Genomic DNA, 15,300 nt, shown 5'->3' on the forward strand with positions numbered 1-15,300 from the left:
CGCACCTAAAACAGCATAAGTCCGGTAGTCCGTCGAGTGTCCCTAGGACTCCTCGAAAGATCCACGGCGTGTTTCATCACCATACATCAGGATAATATCCGCGATGGGATAATATCAACAAACATTACATTTTTACATACATAATTAAGAGGTACGAGTTATTACAAGACTTAAGTTGAGACAAACTTAGTGATGCAGAGTTAGACAAGCTCTAAGATTAAACATAAATAGTTCAGGAGAAGATGCGTCGATAAACGGTTTTCTAGAGTATTGAGAGACTCAGGTCAATACTCTAGGTCTTCGGGGTCTCCTCCTCGGTAGCTTCCTGTGGAGCTTCTGAAAGATAACCACAAGGGGAAAACCCTGAGTACGGGGTACTCAGCAAGTCTTACCCGACTAACCAATATAATAGTTTTTCTTTGGAATGCATGTCAGCCTTTGGGTGTGCTTGGTTGCCACTGTTTTTGCCGAAAAGCTTACTACGAGTGAGGCCTTAGTTTTGTCTTTTAGTTTAGTTAAGTTGTTACCTAACCATTCTAGATGATAACAGAAGTAAAACAATCATAACTGTTAATTCATACAGTACTTGGCAATAAGAGATTTTATATCACATGAGTTATACTACGATGCTCAACAGTGACCAAGTGCATTCATAACCGAGAATTGCGGCGATCCGGATCAATTTACATCCTGCAGGAGAGTACCCCGATCACCAGCATTATACGACTGTCCAGGTCGTACTAGCGACCTCTCGATTAGTAAAGTCAATGATTAGGAATACAACTACCCGGACCCAGGGATGCACCCCCACATGGGACCCCACGTCTGGCCTGATCCCCATGTGAGTTTCAGGCTACACCCCTGCCAATCTCCAGCACGTCAAATGCGGGTACGAAGCATTCCTGATCATAGAATTTACTAATCTACTGGGCTTTACTGGTCCCATACCCAGTAAGTGATCAGATGTTATCGCTTGATCAGCGGTTAAGACAACGATCGGGCCTTAACCAGATTAATCTAGCAGACAGAACTACATCTCTAGCTTCTGTCCGTTTTCATATTCCAGACTATCCTTCATAAGCAATATGTATGACTTAAGAGTTTTCCTTAAGGTTGGTAAACCGAGCATGTAAGCAAGTAAGCATTTCTAGACTTGGGTTGTCTTCTAAGGTTTGAACAAGTGGCAAAGATGTCCTTAAAACAAGGTAGGATTGTACACAAGAATAGGTTTCAAGCAACTCCTAGACTTAGTGCATACATAAATCAAATAACCGATAATAAGTCACATGAAATAACGACTCCAAAATAGATAGGTATAAATGCACCGGGGCTTGCCTTGATCGCTAAAAAGATTAGTAGACGCCGACGGATTCGCTTCACAGGGGACAAATTCAAACACCTCGTCGGACTCCAAGGGTCCTTCTGAAAATTCCCAGTAATCCTCTTCTGGTGCTTCTGGATCTACGGCGCAATATATGCAGGGGTTAGAATGCAAACTTTTTAAATAACAGACTATACAACTTTCCTTCATGATAAAGTTGCAAGCCAACAAGGACTATACGACTTATCATGATAAAGTTGTAAGTCAACACACAAAAGAAATCTAAAAAGATTAATCTAAATTTTTATTTTCTTAATTAACCCTTCCTATAGCTTTTTCTTTTATTTTTAGGAAAAGTGGTAATTATTTTCTAACTTGAAAATCTGATTCCTTATGGGTTAAGGATTATTTGTGATTGATAAAGCATTATTCATATTTTATACATTTTATAAATATTAAGTATTTATTTAATTACCTTAAAAGGAAGGCATTAAATAAATACCTAAATTTTTATTATTTTTCCTGGGGTGTAAAAATTTTAATGCGTAAAGGAAAATAAAACAAGCCTAACAAAATTGGTTTCACTAATTTTGGACACTCCTACAAATTTCTGTGATTAAAATGGTGTATAACGAATTTATACGGATTATTTTGCTAAAGAAATCTAACTCTTCCCGAAATTCCCCCGGAAAAACTTTTCTTACTCACCCCCGCGCTACCCTCTCTCACGAAACACCGGACCCCACAGCGCGGACCCCACCTTCCTATTCATTCTACCCGCCGGCCTTACTCTTCCCCTAATGGGCTCCGTGGGCCGATTTCCCTTTTCTTTCTTACCTCGCAACCCAAAAGCGGCCCACTGGCCCGCTCTTTCTTTTTCTTCTTCTCCCGCGGGGCCGGCCTGTCACTGCTCTGGGCCTCCGCGACGCGCCGGCCCTTTTTCTTCCGGTCACCCGCGCGCGTGCCACTGGGCCTCGACGCGCCGGCCCACAGACGGCCGCACCGCTTCGGCCTGCTCTCCCCCCCCCCCTTTTCTCTCTCTGACACGCGGGCCCGAGCGCACAGCTCCTTCTTCCTCCTCCCGCCAAAAGCGCGACCGGAACAGGGGGCGGCGCGGCTCGCCGGCCGGCGCCCTCCTGGCGGCAAGTCTAGGCGACAACACCAACCCTAACCCTACACGACTCCGTGCGCGGCAATAGCTTCCCCGGAGATGGCCGGAGCCATCCCCTCCACGGCGACGGGCGGCAACACCCACGGCCGGTGATGACTTCTCATGACAACGGCACAACCTACTCAAACAACTAACCTGACACCATCCTAGGACCCTGAGAACTCGACTACGACTACTCAAGAAGGAAGAGAGACAGCGCAAGGTAGTTCTCACCGAGAGCAGGCGGTGCGACGGCGGCGAGCACGGCTATTCCGGCGAGGATGTGGGACAACAACTAGCTCGGGGTGTGGCTGGGGTGTCTGTGGAGGAGTGGGCGAGAGGAATCGACGAGAGCTGCTCGGAGGTGGTAGAATTTTTGCTTGGCGGCGGTACTGATCAGGGGAGAGCGGGCGGCGGTAAAAAGAACGGCGGTGAAAACGGCGGCGCGGGAGCGGTAGATATTCAAGCATTTACCCCTCGCATGGCTGCCACCGTGGTCTACCCCTAGGCTTGCGTGGTGAGGAGGTGGCCTAGTCGTCGTGCTGGCAAGCTATCGGGAGCGGCGGCGGCAACACGCCATGGTGCTCAGTCACCGCTCTTCTGGTGCCCGCGATCTTCAGAAGCCAATCGTGGTTGATCTTTGATCCAACGGCACACCGATGCTTAAAGAAAGTTACAGATAAACCTGAATTTTCCATCTTTTGTTTTGGCTCCATCCCGAGATAATCATCAAACCGGTGGAATTTGGAGATGTTGCTTGAATTGATTCTGAATCAACTGAATCAAAGGTTCAGTTCGTCAGTTATCGACAGTAGTGTCGATTTCAACTTGTCGATCCAATTCAGTGGCCTAAAGCTGGTTTTTCCAATCCAACTTCTACTCAAACATGTTCTACATTGTCCCATTGTTCCATTTTGCTCATGAACGAGTACCTCTTTTGATTTAAATGGCTCTAAATTCAATCCCAAAGTTGAGGTCATACTGTCATTCAGACTTAACAAAATTTCAGAGTTTCAGTCACTTGTGATTTTATGCTGACTTTGAGCTCGAGGTTGACTTCCTTCCTCTTACTGTTCCTGGCCAACAACTCATGATTATTGTAGTCCAAGATGCATACTTCAATATAGTGTAGTTGTCTTGATGCACTTAGTTGCAAATTCTTCCAGAATTCAATTTCCAAATCAGACTCTGAGCTGTTTTTCCTGGAACTCTATTTTCGGACGATGAACAGTACACGTCCTTTTCTTTTTCTTTTCTCTGATTCTTCTGATAGATTTAGCACTAGCTTAGTTCCAAATTTTTGATCCTTTAGTCCTAAATACTCTTACACTTGTATTCCACACATTTGACAAATTTTTCTGAATTTCAAATTTGAAATTCAAATTTCGGTCAAAATTTGGCCGAATTTAACCTTTTTGCCATTTTTCCTTTTTTTTTTCTTTTGAATTTCCTTCTGAATTTTTCATGGTTACTATGTTATTCCAAATGGCATTTATTACAGTATCTTTTATGAAGTCAGGAGATAGCGATGCTAGAAGAATCCTCGTGACGAGGTTGTATCGTGAACCCCTGCTACTTTGTCCACGCGAGTGCTAGTGGAAGTGTTTCACATAGCTTTCTTTTATTGTGTTTTTTTTCTTTTTCTGCGTTGTAGCTTGTTATCCTGGGACCAGTTGTCACCTATCCTTGAGCTGTTCATACAGTCGCTTGTAATATGTATGGTCAGTTTATCTTTTCTAGCTGATTAGAAATATTTTCCCTGCATATGGTTTTGGTTTTTGTATGGGCTCACTAAGGCATACTGACTTGAAACTTGGTGTATCACATGAGTCGCACCTGGTCCACCACCAGAGCTACAATTTGTCCATGACAGAAGTTGCAATCAGCTAACAGGCTGAGTTGCAACTGCTATAGAAATGGGGCTGCAACCAGCCGTCCATCGTAGTTTTGCAATTGGCCTACCTAACCGGAATGCATCTAGCATATCACTCGAGTCGCAACTCATCCACTACCAGAATTGCAATTTGTGTACTATTGAGTGGCAATTTGTTTACTTACTCCAATTGAGAGCATCACTATTTTCTTACCCATTCTCCCCTGCACAGGCTTCCACCTAGCAACTAGGGAGCGTGGGCATGGCCAAGAACGTTTTGGATGCCGTGGAGCTACTAGGCTTCTCTAGGAAGCAGGCTACCCCCGTGCTCAGGCAACTCCTCAAAATCTTCAACAACATCTAGGAGCCCATCAAGGACGAGTGCTACGTGACAGGATTGTATCTTGAACCTCTGCACTTTGTCTCGCCTTGATCAGCTTCTTCTCCTAGGACAAGTTGTCAGCTAGCCCAGAGTACTTCACAGTCGCTTCTAATATGTATTGCCAGTAATATTTCTAGCTGAGTAGAAATATTTCCCTGCATCTGGTTTTGTTTATGTATCTGCCCACAGAGGCATACTGACTTGAAACTTGGCCTATCACTCTATTTGCAACTGGTCCACTACCAGGGTCGCGATTTTGCGCACGACGGAAGTTGCAATCGGCTGACGGTCTGGGTTGCAACTGGTATGCAATCACTGCTGCAACTAGTATGCAATCGCTGCTGCAACTATGCAACTGCATTCCAACTGGCCTATCACTCGTGTCAAAACTGGTCCACCACCATAGTTGCAATTTGTGCATGATGGAAGTTGCAATCGGCTGACGGGTTGAGTTGCAACTGGTATACAAACGGATCGGCAACTAGTAGTTTGCAATTGGCCTACCTAATCAGAATGCAACTATCATATCACTCGATTTGCAAGTGGTATACAAACGGTTCAAGGGTTGAGTTGCAACTAGTATATAAACAGAGCTGCAACCAGTGGTCCACGGTAGTTGCAATTGGAGAACCCAACCGGAATGCAACTAGTATATGCAACTGGTATATGACGTAAGTTGTAATCAGCTGACAGTCTGAGTTGCAATCTGGGGACATCTAAACTCATCATTTTGCACACATTATAATAGTCACGACTTGGAGTTTTGCAATTGGTATGACAACCAGAGTTGCAACTTGTAGGTTGTAGTACACGCGGATTCATTCAGATTCAGTTGCAACCTTTTTTTGTCATTGGAAAGAAAACAAAATAAATAATAACATTATTAATGGGGCAACATGTAGTTACACACTTTTAAGTACACATGCAGATTCATTCAAATTCATAGTCGTTGCCATCATGATCCCCACTATGGTCCCCCTCTTGTTCTTCATTAAGTTCCCTCTATGTTTTTGGCTGACCTCTCTTTCTCGGAGTCCCACCTTGTGTTTTGGCACCCCTCTTTTTTTCTCTATTCTCTGCTGCTCTGCTCCTATTTGGGTTTAGCGGGCATGTTGTGCTGTAGTGTCCAGTAACATTGCATGTGTGGCACACTTTTTTCCCATAACTCCTCGTGTATGTGCTATAAGGATTACTAGCTCCCTTCTTCTTTTCAGCGCATTGACTTTTCTTGCCAAATTTTCTACCCTTTGTGCGTGACACGAGTGGCTCAGCCAGTGATATACCAGCAAGGAAGTTTGTAGAGGTTGCATCAAGGTTGATGTCAAGCTGATTTTCATTTGTATCCACAACAGCTACACTACAATCTAGCGTCGATGCAGCAGCACCAACATTCTGGATTGCACGAACAGCTTGCAACTCACCACTTTCCATCCCTGTTGAATTGGATGGATACATAGAATAATCAACTTCTGTGGCTTGGAGAAGCTCAATTCCAGGAGTGGTCATATCTAGGTGTCTCACAGTTTTAGCATAAGCTCAATCTGTTTTGCTCCCCGCTCTGCCCAACCTCATTAACTTGGGTAGCAGTTTTGATAGCCACGACTGCTCTGTGTCTCATTGACGCCCAACCTGCACAACATCATGTCTGTCCCATAGAACCAGAGATCTTGCATCACGTGTGTATCATTTGAAAATGTACTTTTCCGGTGTGCTCTACACCTGTAGGTGGGTGACTGCCCTATGATGTGCATGCAAAACAACCCTACAGTTTTGCAGTATATTTTGTTTAATATACAGAAACACCCAGGTACATTTGATGTGCAACTGGATAGGTAACAAGGTTGCAACCAGCTTACCTGTGTGCCCCCACTTCTTGCATTCACATTCATACACTCCTGCTTCCTTGTTAGCCACCACTCTGAATGCATGTTGTGCCCAGCAGAAGCTCCCCGCGCCCTTCTCATGCCTCACCAAATAACCATTCTTGAGAAATGCCTCACCAAATAATGTCGTGGAGATCAAGATTAGGTTCTATGAGAAATGTTGTGCTGTTAGCATATCCCCTTTTGTATTCCTGGTACATAGCTCTCATGTACACCCTGCTGAGCTGCTCCTCAAACCTTGATTTGCAAGCTCGATGACCTCAGCCTGCACAAATTTCTTTTTTGATCAAGTTGCAACCAGCAGCAGGAATGATTCGTTATTTTTCTAAGAATAACATACCTGTGAGTAGTACGTCTCACCAGCATCCATGTGGTCTGTGTCCCGAAGCGAGTCAAGCACCCTCTTCGCAAACATGTGCAGGGCTGTACTATTGTTAACATAACCAATCCTTCAGTACCCTGTTCTGGCTTTCTGATCTCTATGTTGATGTCATTCTGCCACCAGTACCCCTTGAAGTATGTTGCAATCCAAGTCTTCCACTTTTCCCACAGCGCAACTATTGCTGGGTTATCGGCTATTTCACACTCATGTACCAGCTTGTTCCACTCCTCCTCAAACGGTGTAGACCCCAGTGGAAAATTTATCAGAGAATCCAGCCTCTCCTTCAGGTTTTTATGTTTGTGCTGTGTGTACAGTTTGTCGAGCTCATATTCCCACACCCTTGTGATATGCCATCTGCAGTTTCTATGTTGTGATTTGTCGAACACTGTCTTTATCGCTTCTCTCAATGTTGCATCCTCATCTGTGGCAGCCACAAAAAAATATATACAAATATATATATCAAACAACAGTTTCCAAAATGAACTAGCAATACAATAGGGTTCCAACCCATACAACATCTAGTTTGCAACAGCAGAATCCATTTTATTTTATTTGTTCAATTATCAAGTTTCCAAACCAGGAATACATTTCAATTGTAGTAAAAGTTGTACCTGTCAGGATCACATAGGGCTGGTGCCCCCCCCCCTTGCAGTTCTTAAAAGTTTCAAACAGCCATTTGAATAATTCAATTGTTTCGTCCCGAAGCAGAGCTTGCCCAAAACTGACATTCTTCAGGTTCTCATTGACCCCCACAAACATGCCGTTTGTTTTGTGGGTCGTGTTAAAGGTGATCACATCACCAAAGTCCTTGCATTCAGCTCTTTGACTAGCATGGCTCCAGAATATGCTCCTGAAAACCTTTGTTTTCGGATCAAAATCCACATCAAAGTAAAAGTACTCGTTGTTTGCCTTGCACTCTCTAAAAAACTGAAGAAGCTTGTCCAGATCAGCATCCCTTTCCTCCCTCGCTTGCTCAGCATTCCTGGAACATAAAAAGAAATTTGTAAATTATTTTTTTGCAACTATCAGCATACTTCTTTTTGGAATTTTTTTGTGGACTGAGCACACAAGGACCTACATATTTTTGACAGCTTTCTCTGTGAATGGCCAATTTTGATGGCCACCATATAGCACAGACATTACGTTCATTGCAGCCTGGTGTGCAACCCTATTTCTTGACATGATAGCAAAGAGGTCATCCATCGCCACCTCCCTTTGTTTGTGGGCATGCATGTACCTGACCATCCTAGGCGATGGGTGCGGTTTGTAGTTGTGTGCTTCCTCAACATGGTCGAAGTACCATTGCTTGGCTTTCTTATCTTCCTTGACCTTAGCATATGCATGGCAGCCCACTCTCTTTGGTGTCTTTTTAATTTGTGGTTGGTTATTCTCTTTATCTGTTTTCAGAAACCCCTCTTTATTGCAAACCCAGTCTGTAATCTCCTTGCTAGTTCTCTTCACCCACACACTGAACCCAGCCAGTATTGCATAATCACATTAAAATTAGTAGACTTCTTTTTTATCTTGAATGTCTGCCTCACCCTTGGGATAAATTTTTCTAGTATGTTTGGATCCTGAAAAAAAACAAAATACGCGGCGGTAAATACGAATGAATTTTGGTGCATAACCAAAAAAAGATAGAGTTTCAATTACAGTATCACAACTAGTTGTAATCAAACCAAAACCTATGTTGCAATCCTGCATCTGAAAAAAACCAAATGTTGCAATCACAGATAAATAATGTTTGCAATTCTCATCTGAAGTTGCAATCATAGTACAACCACTAGTTGCCATCACAGATAAAGTTGCAATCACATTACATCCACTTGTTGCAATCAAACTATAAATAATGTCGCAATTATCATCTGAAGTTGCAATTACCAGTAGAGATAGAGTTGCAATTAGATTGTAGCCAATAGTTGCAATAATACTACAACTAATGTTGCAATTCTCATGTGAAGTTGCAATCAGCACATCCAAAGTTGCAACATACATCAGGCACACCAATTTATTCTAATCATAGATAACCACGCCACCAAATCAAAAATCATGCGATCAAGGAGGAATCGGGGGTGGAAATCGCAGTTGCAATCAGAGGAGATGCTTACCGGGTGGAATCTCTGATCAGGATCACGAGTGATTAGTGCTCCAGGAGGAATCAAAGCGGGGGGGGGGGGGCAGTTAGATTTGTCGTGTGATGCAAGGCATCACCCGATCTGTGGGGGATGTCCGCTCTCGTGACGGGTGTGCTCATCGGCGGAACCAGAGGAGTTGCAGCCGCAAATGTAGCTGGCGTAGGAGACGATGCAATCAGATCTCCACCGCTAGCGACAACAATCACCATCTGCTAATCCAGATTGGGCTGCTATGCTGGAAGCGGCGATCCAAGTTAGGGTAGCAACAGTGGAGCCATGGGTGCAAGTTGGGGTAGTGACGTCGGGGAAATTGGCGCAACTTGGGGTAGCAATGACGGCGGTGAGGGAAGGAAGTGGGCGGCGCAGTTAACGGGGCGAAGCAAGGGTGGGGGCGAGAATTTGGCGGCTCAATTTGGAGTCCGGATAGGAAAATGATGGTTTCCTTTTTGTCCGTGGAGTCTGCGGGCGTGTCAACTGGAGTCTGATTCGGTCCAGTACGTCTCGCGCTCGCCGCTCGCCGCGCTCCCCGCATCTCGCGGGTTGGGTACATTTGCTGTACGAATACACCCAAGTGCATTTTAACCTCGTCGTGTGTGTGTATATATATATATATGTGTGTGTATTACCAACAACAAAATACATAGATCTCTGTGTCTGTGTTGTACCTTCTTCAATCTCAAAATTTGTAGGTACACACACGCGTGCGCTAATTGAGCGTTTGTGTTTGTACAGTATTTCACAAAGAAAACTACTCAAAATGATGAGTAATCCCATGATTCTTATCCCATGTATACAAAAAGGAAACAATCGTGACAACAGAGAAAACATTTGGCAAAGCCAACAACAAATTCAATCTCAATGAGGACAACCACATCACATTGCAATGTAAGTTAAAAAGTCGAATCAATTAAATTGAAGGTAATTAACACATACGCACACATAAACACACTCTTGAAAATTATATTGAATAAATAAATTTATTGATTTGATTTATGTTTCGAATAAAATTTATCTACCCTAAAACATTGTACATTCAAGAATTTTTTTAACTAGCATACTGGCATACCATATTTCTACGATATCTGGTGCTGATAGGTGCAGCCGTCAAATCAGCTTTTTTAGGATTCCTTTACAATACAAGGTTGTATATATAGATGGTTCGGAAAGAGCCTGGTTGAGAAAGGGACGAGCCATACTATGTATACATACTCCAAGAAGACCGGCCAACATAAAGACAACTCTTTGATGTTACAAACTGACAGGAAGGCAACTATAGATTTCTAAAGTTCATGCACCGAGTCAGTCACCAAGCCATGGCGGCTAAAAGGCTATATGCTAGCAGACCGAGCACCCGCTAGCAACTTTGAGCCAGCACAAATGGCAGTCTATATTAGCGGGTGCTCAACCGCCAGCACAGACAGCTCTGTGCTGACGGGCGACGTTAGCCACCTACCAGCATAAACCGCTATTCTGTGCTGGCGGGTGGTATGCCACTCCCTAGGGATATTTATTTTCCCACCCTATATATTATTTCTCATGATTTATTTATAATTCCTATTTTCCGCCAGTTTTTAGCCACCAAATTTAAATATGTATCTCCAAGCACATAACAACGAACTTAAATAATAAATAATTCAGATTATTAAAAACTGCATCGAACATAATAGATAATTCACACCATCCAACAAACTTGAATAATAAATAATTCACATAATTCAACAATTGGAATAAAGCTATTCTTTGCCACGCTAATATTAAAACTACCGCGTCCATCTACAAAGACATGTGCATTCGTCCACCGCCAACACGCCATTTGGATCAAAGAATTCTCTATCCTCATGAAAAATCTCCCATTGGATGAATCTCACCATGTCCCTACAAATGTTGATGATGCCTCTGCCTCGAGCACCGCATCGCGAGTGTCGATCTTAGGTATCTGTAGGTATACGGTAAATGAAGATTAGGATGTATTACCATTAGGAAGTTAGCACATGGCAGTGTGTAAGAGACTTACGTCTTCGGGGTTCATCCGGCACCTCCCATTATTTCTAAGGAACTCGCACACGTAATATCCGCATAGCGCAACACCGGGAGGTTGCCTGTGGCACTGCAATCACATAGAAAAATGATGAGTTGTTATAAATGACAAGTCTACATTATATGAAAAGAAACTAAGTTTTTATGTTCTTACCCATATATGTGTTATTATTTTCATAGCTTTCTTCCTGTTTTCAGGGCATTCCACGCCTTTCATTACGTAAAGCCTATGCGCACTTTAAGGATATAAAGACAAGAGTTAGTAATACAACTTAGGTGCATAGAATCTCAACATGCATTTAAGTACTACCAAGTAATGTCTTACATTTGTACAATGCCTAGGAATTCCTTGTAACTATCTTTGGTAAATCTGGCTGAGTCGAGGATCATTGCAAATCCAAGTTTGGGGTAAATACAGATGCAAATCTAGTGGTCTCTACATTATATTAGAATAATTTATATTATAGATGGTATTAATTAGCACATAGTATATAAATATTAATTTAAACTAGGTAGCTTACCGAAAATTGTAAGCCAACATGATCAGATTCTGTGAGCCTTTTTCCTCGTTACTCTTGCAATGTACACGGACACTTTGTGCATTTCATCTTTGTGGGCTTTTTCCTTTATAGAATTTTTCTCCGCTTATGTCTGTGCTGCTTCCATTTCTGCTGTGACCCTTTCATTCAATTTGAAATTGTGCTCTGGCTCGCTAATTCGTGCTAGGTCAAGGTATGCTACTGAGAACCTGTCGTTCATCAATTCTTCCTCTTTCCATTGCAGAATAGGTAGTTTCTCAGGTACTAGACATATAAAATATTTACATATGTATGTAAAACTCGTGTATGCAGTACATGTGGACTTACGAGCACCATGTTTGAATGAGCTAGACGTCGAGTTGTTGATAACGGTAAAGTCTGTGCAAATCCTCAAAATCGATCACAATCTCGTAATCGAGAGCGCCAAGGAAAACCTTTTTTTGCTATAGTCTCCTATATGGACTAATTTTCAAGAGTGGTGAGAGGCGATGGTGAGAGGTTGTAACATCTTGTATTTTTACAAGATGTTTGGATGTTGCAAAAATGTGGATTTCAAAATTGTTGTGTTGTGGAGTGAAAATTTGCCGAACCATAAGAGTGTCTTTAGTGAATCTCTCCTAAAACTCTTAGAATTAACTTATGACTAAACTGAAATACTAAGGTGTATATGTGATAGTGTGGACATTTGGAGTTCATTTGGATTTGTTGTTTGGGATTTGTATTTGAATTGGAATTCAAATACAAAAAAAATTAGAAGAACTAACTAAACCTAACTGGAGCCCAAACCAACCCAGCTAACCTCACCAACCCACCTAGCTGACAACCCAACCTTAGGCTGGAGCAAAAACCGGAACTTTCGGTTTCCAAAACCAGAACCTCCGGTTTTCAGCCAGACAGCCTCCACACCGCAACCGCTGACCGCTTGGCCCCACATGTCAGTTGTCGCGCCATTGTACATCTTCTTCCTCACAACGCGCACGGCACGGGCGTGGCAGCGACATATGCGCCGCACATGACGCCAGCCCACCCACGCCACCTTCTGCGCTGGCACCTCCGGATGCTTGCCACGCCGCCCAGCCGCATCCTCCACTATCCAATACCGCCCAGGAGCCCTAGACACCACCTATTAGAGCTCCACACCAACCACTCCCATCCTCACCCGCGATTGGGGTTTTCCCCTTCACCAACTGCCGTTTGGAGAAGAGAAGGGAGGAGGGGGTGCAAGAGGCGGGGAGAAGATGTCGGAGGAGGAGAAGATCGCTGCTGCCCCGTCGTAACACCGCCAGAACGCCAAGCCCAAGCTGCCTCATCACTGTTTCACCTCGCCACACGCTGCCACTCCCTCGCTAGCAGGCCACCAAGTGAGCCTCATGAGCCCTGCTCTCCTGGATGAACTGTCGCCGCATCTGTGACCTAAATCGCGTGTTCACGAGCACGCAAAACCCATCTCAGCCAAATCTTAGGCAAAACTGGAACCTCCGGTTTCCAAACCGGAGCTTCCGGATTTTGCTCAGCCCAACCTGCAGTACCTCTAGAAACTTTAGGAAACCTTAGCCAAACTAACTCCAAACCCTTTTTGTGATGAACCCTACCTTCCCAGGACCACCCAAAGCCCTTCCTGGGAGATCTCCCCAACTGGAGAGATCTACCCATGGAAAACTGGATCTATCACTCCCCAAACTGGAACTTCATGTTTCAAAACCGGAACATCCAGTTTTCCCAAACCAGAACTTCCTGTTTCAAAACTAGAACTTCCAGTTTTCCTAAAAACCAAAACTTCCTGTTCCAAACTGGAGTTTCCGATTTTCCAAAGTCGGAGCCTCCAGTTTTTACCCCAGAAACCAGAAACACCCTTCTACAACGTAGCCACCGGCCTAAAAACTTTCCAAAGCTACTTGTGAACCTTAGAGGTAGTTTGCATCAAGTTTGCAACTGACCTATGGCTAGTTAACCGCTAACCCCCTTGTTTCTTGGTTTCTCCTATCAAATCAAAATACTGAAAAATGATTTCAACTTCAAAAATTCACAACTAAATCTTTCTGATTCTAAAAATTATGAAACCAGTTTTATAATTTTCCTAAAATCAGGCAACACACGTTAGACTAGGCTTTGTTCTTGTTTGATTCTTCTTTGGATCTCTTTTAGAGTTACTTTGCAACTAGACTCTCGGTAATTATGATAATTGCATACTTAGGAGCTGCCGGAGACTTGGAGTTGAACTCGGAGCCGGAGCCGTTCGAGGACTACTTCGTGGAGGAAGACTACTTAGGTTCACACCCATTCGATTTGAATACCCATTAGGCGTTGCTAAATTAGTATGCTAGCGCTTTATTTCCTCGCATGATGATGATGAACCCTGCATAGCCTACTTTATGCCTTGAATCCTTGCTCGACCTACTACCATACTACTTATATATGCTTTGTGCGATGCTTGCATGTGTATGGGATATTGTGATTAGGATTCTTGACGTGTGTAGGGTTAAAACTGGCAGGAGAAGGTGTTTTGGGGATACTTGACGGAGGTGAGCTTTACACAACCCAATCCTCGAACTGGAGGCTTGGGGTCTATTCTCGGACGTTCCCTATTTGGTACTTGTTGCGAGTACACAATTTACGAGGCATAGGAGTTGGTGGCGATATCTGTGATGGGTGCAGTTGCGGACCACGTTGTGGATACGCTTTGGGAGTTAGGAGCTTGCCCTGGTCTGAAACTGAGTGGGTCGCTGTGCTTTACAGGAATATGTTAAACGTGCACGCCACTCACTGAATTATGGGTTTAGGCCCGGGTCGAGACTGGCAAGTGCGGTACCATACCTGTCGTAGGATAGAGTATCAGTGTAGGGGGGAGTAGTGCTAACCTTTTGCCCCCTGATTTGCTTTTGCTCCCAATTGGCCCCGGTGGGAGTGCTTCACAGTTCCTAGGTGGTCCTCTGTGGGGGATCGCATCCGAGCCCGGATGCAGGATGGTATTGTAACTCCCAGGTTCTTCGCTCGGTAGGGTGCTGTTCAGTCGACTAGCTACCGGCTGCATTCACCCCGAGATGGGAGACCTCGAGTTGGGTCAAGGTGTACACACTCTGCAGAGTTAAAACTATATGTATAGTCGCATCCTTGGTCATGGACATCACGACTCTCCATTGTTTTGGGATTCTCTACCTCCCCTTTAGCTACTTGTGTGTGATGTGAGCCGTATCTGCAGTCGAGAAGAGGGGCTATCTTTCCCTTTAGGATCCGACTATGGATGTTGAGAGGCGAAGAGAGGGAGTCTTCGCCTCGACCCTAGTTTGGAGATAGGTTGTTGGTGATAGAGATCCTGTCGTGGCATGTGTACTCGATGTGTTGAGAGATTGGGATGATGGATATGGAGTTTATCTTTATGCTTGTTGCTGCTTAGGAAACCCGAGACCTTCCTTAGCTACTTTTGACCTAGCATTAGGCCACTTAAAGCTTGCATATGGATGGTGACGTGGACCTGTCACATTCCTTGGGGACAGCTCGTGTACAGGTTACGAGTCTGACTTCGACAACAACTACGATAGATGGTACGATTGAGGGTTGTTGTGCTACGCTTAAGAATGCCTGTGGAGATGATCGTGAA

Source organism: Setaria viridis, chromosome 8, assembly GCF_005286985.2.
Source record: "Setaria viridis chromosome 8, Setaria_viridis_v4.0, whole genome shotgun sequence".
Classification (NCBI taxonomy): Eukaryota; Viridiplantae; Streptophyta; class Magnoliopsida; order Poales; family Poaceae; genus Setaria; species Setaria viridis.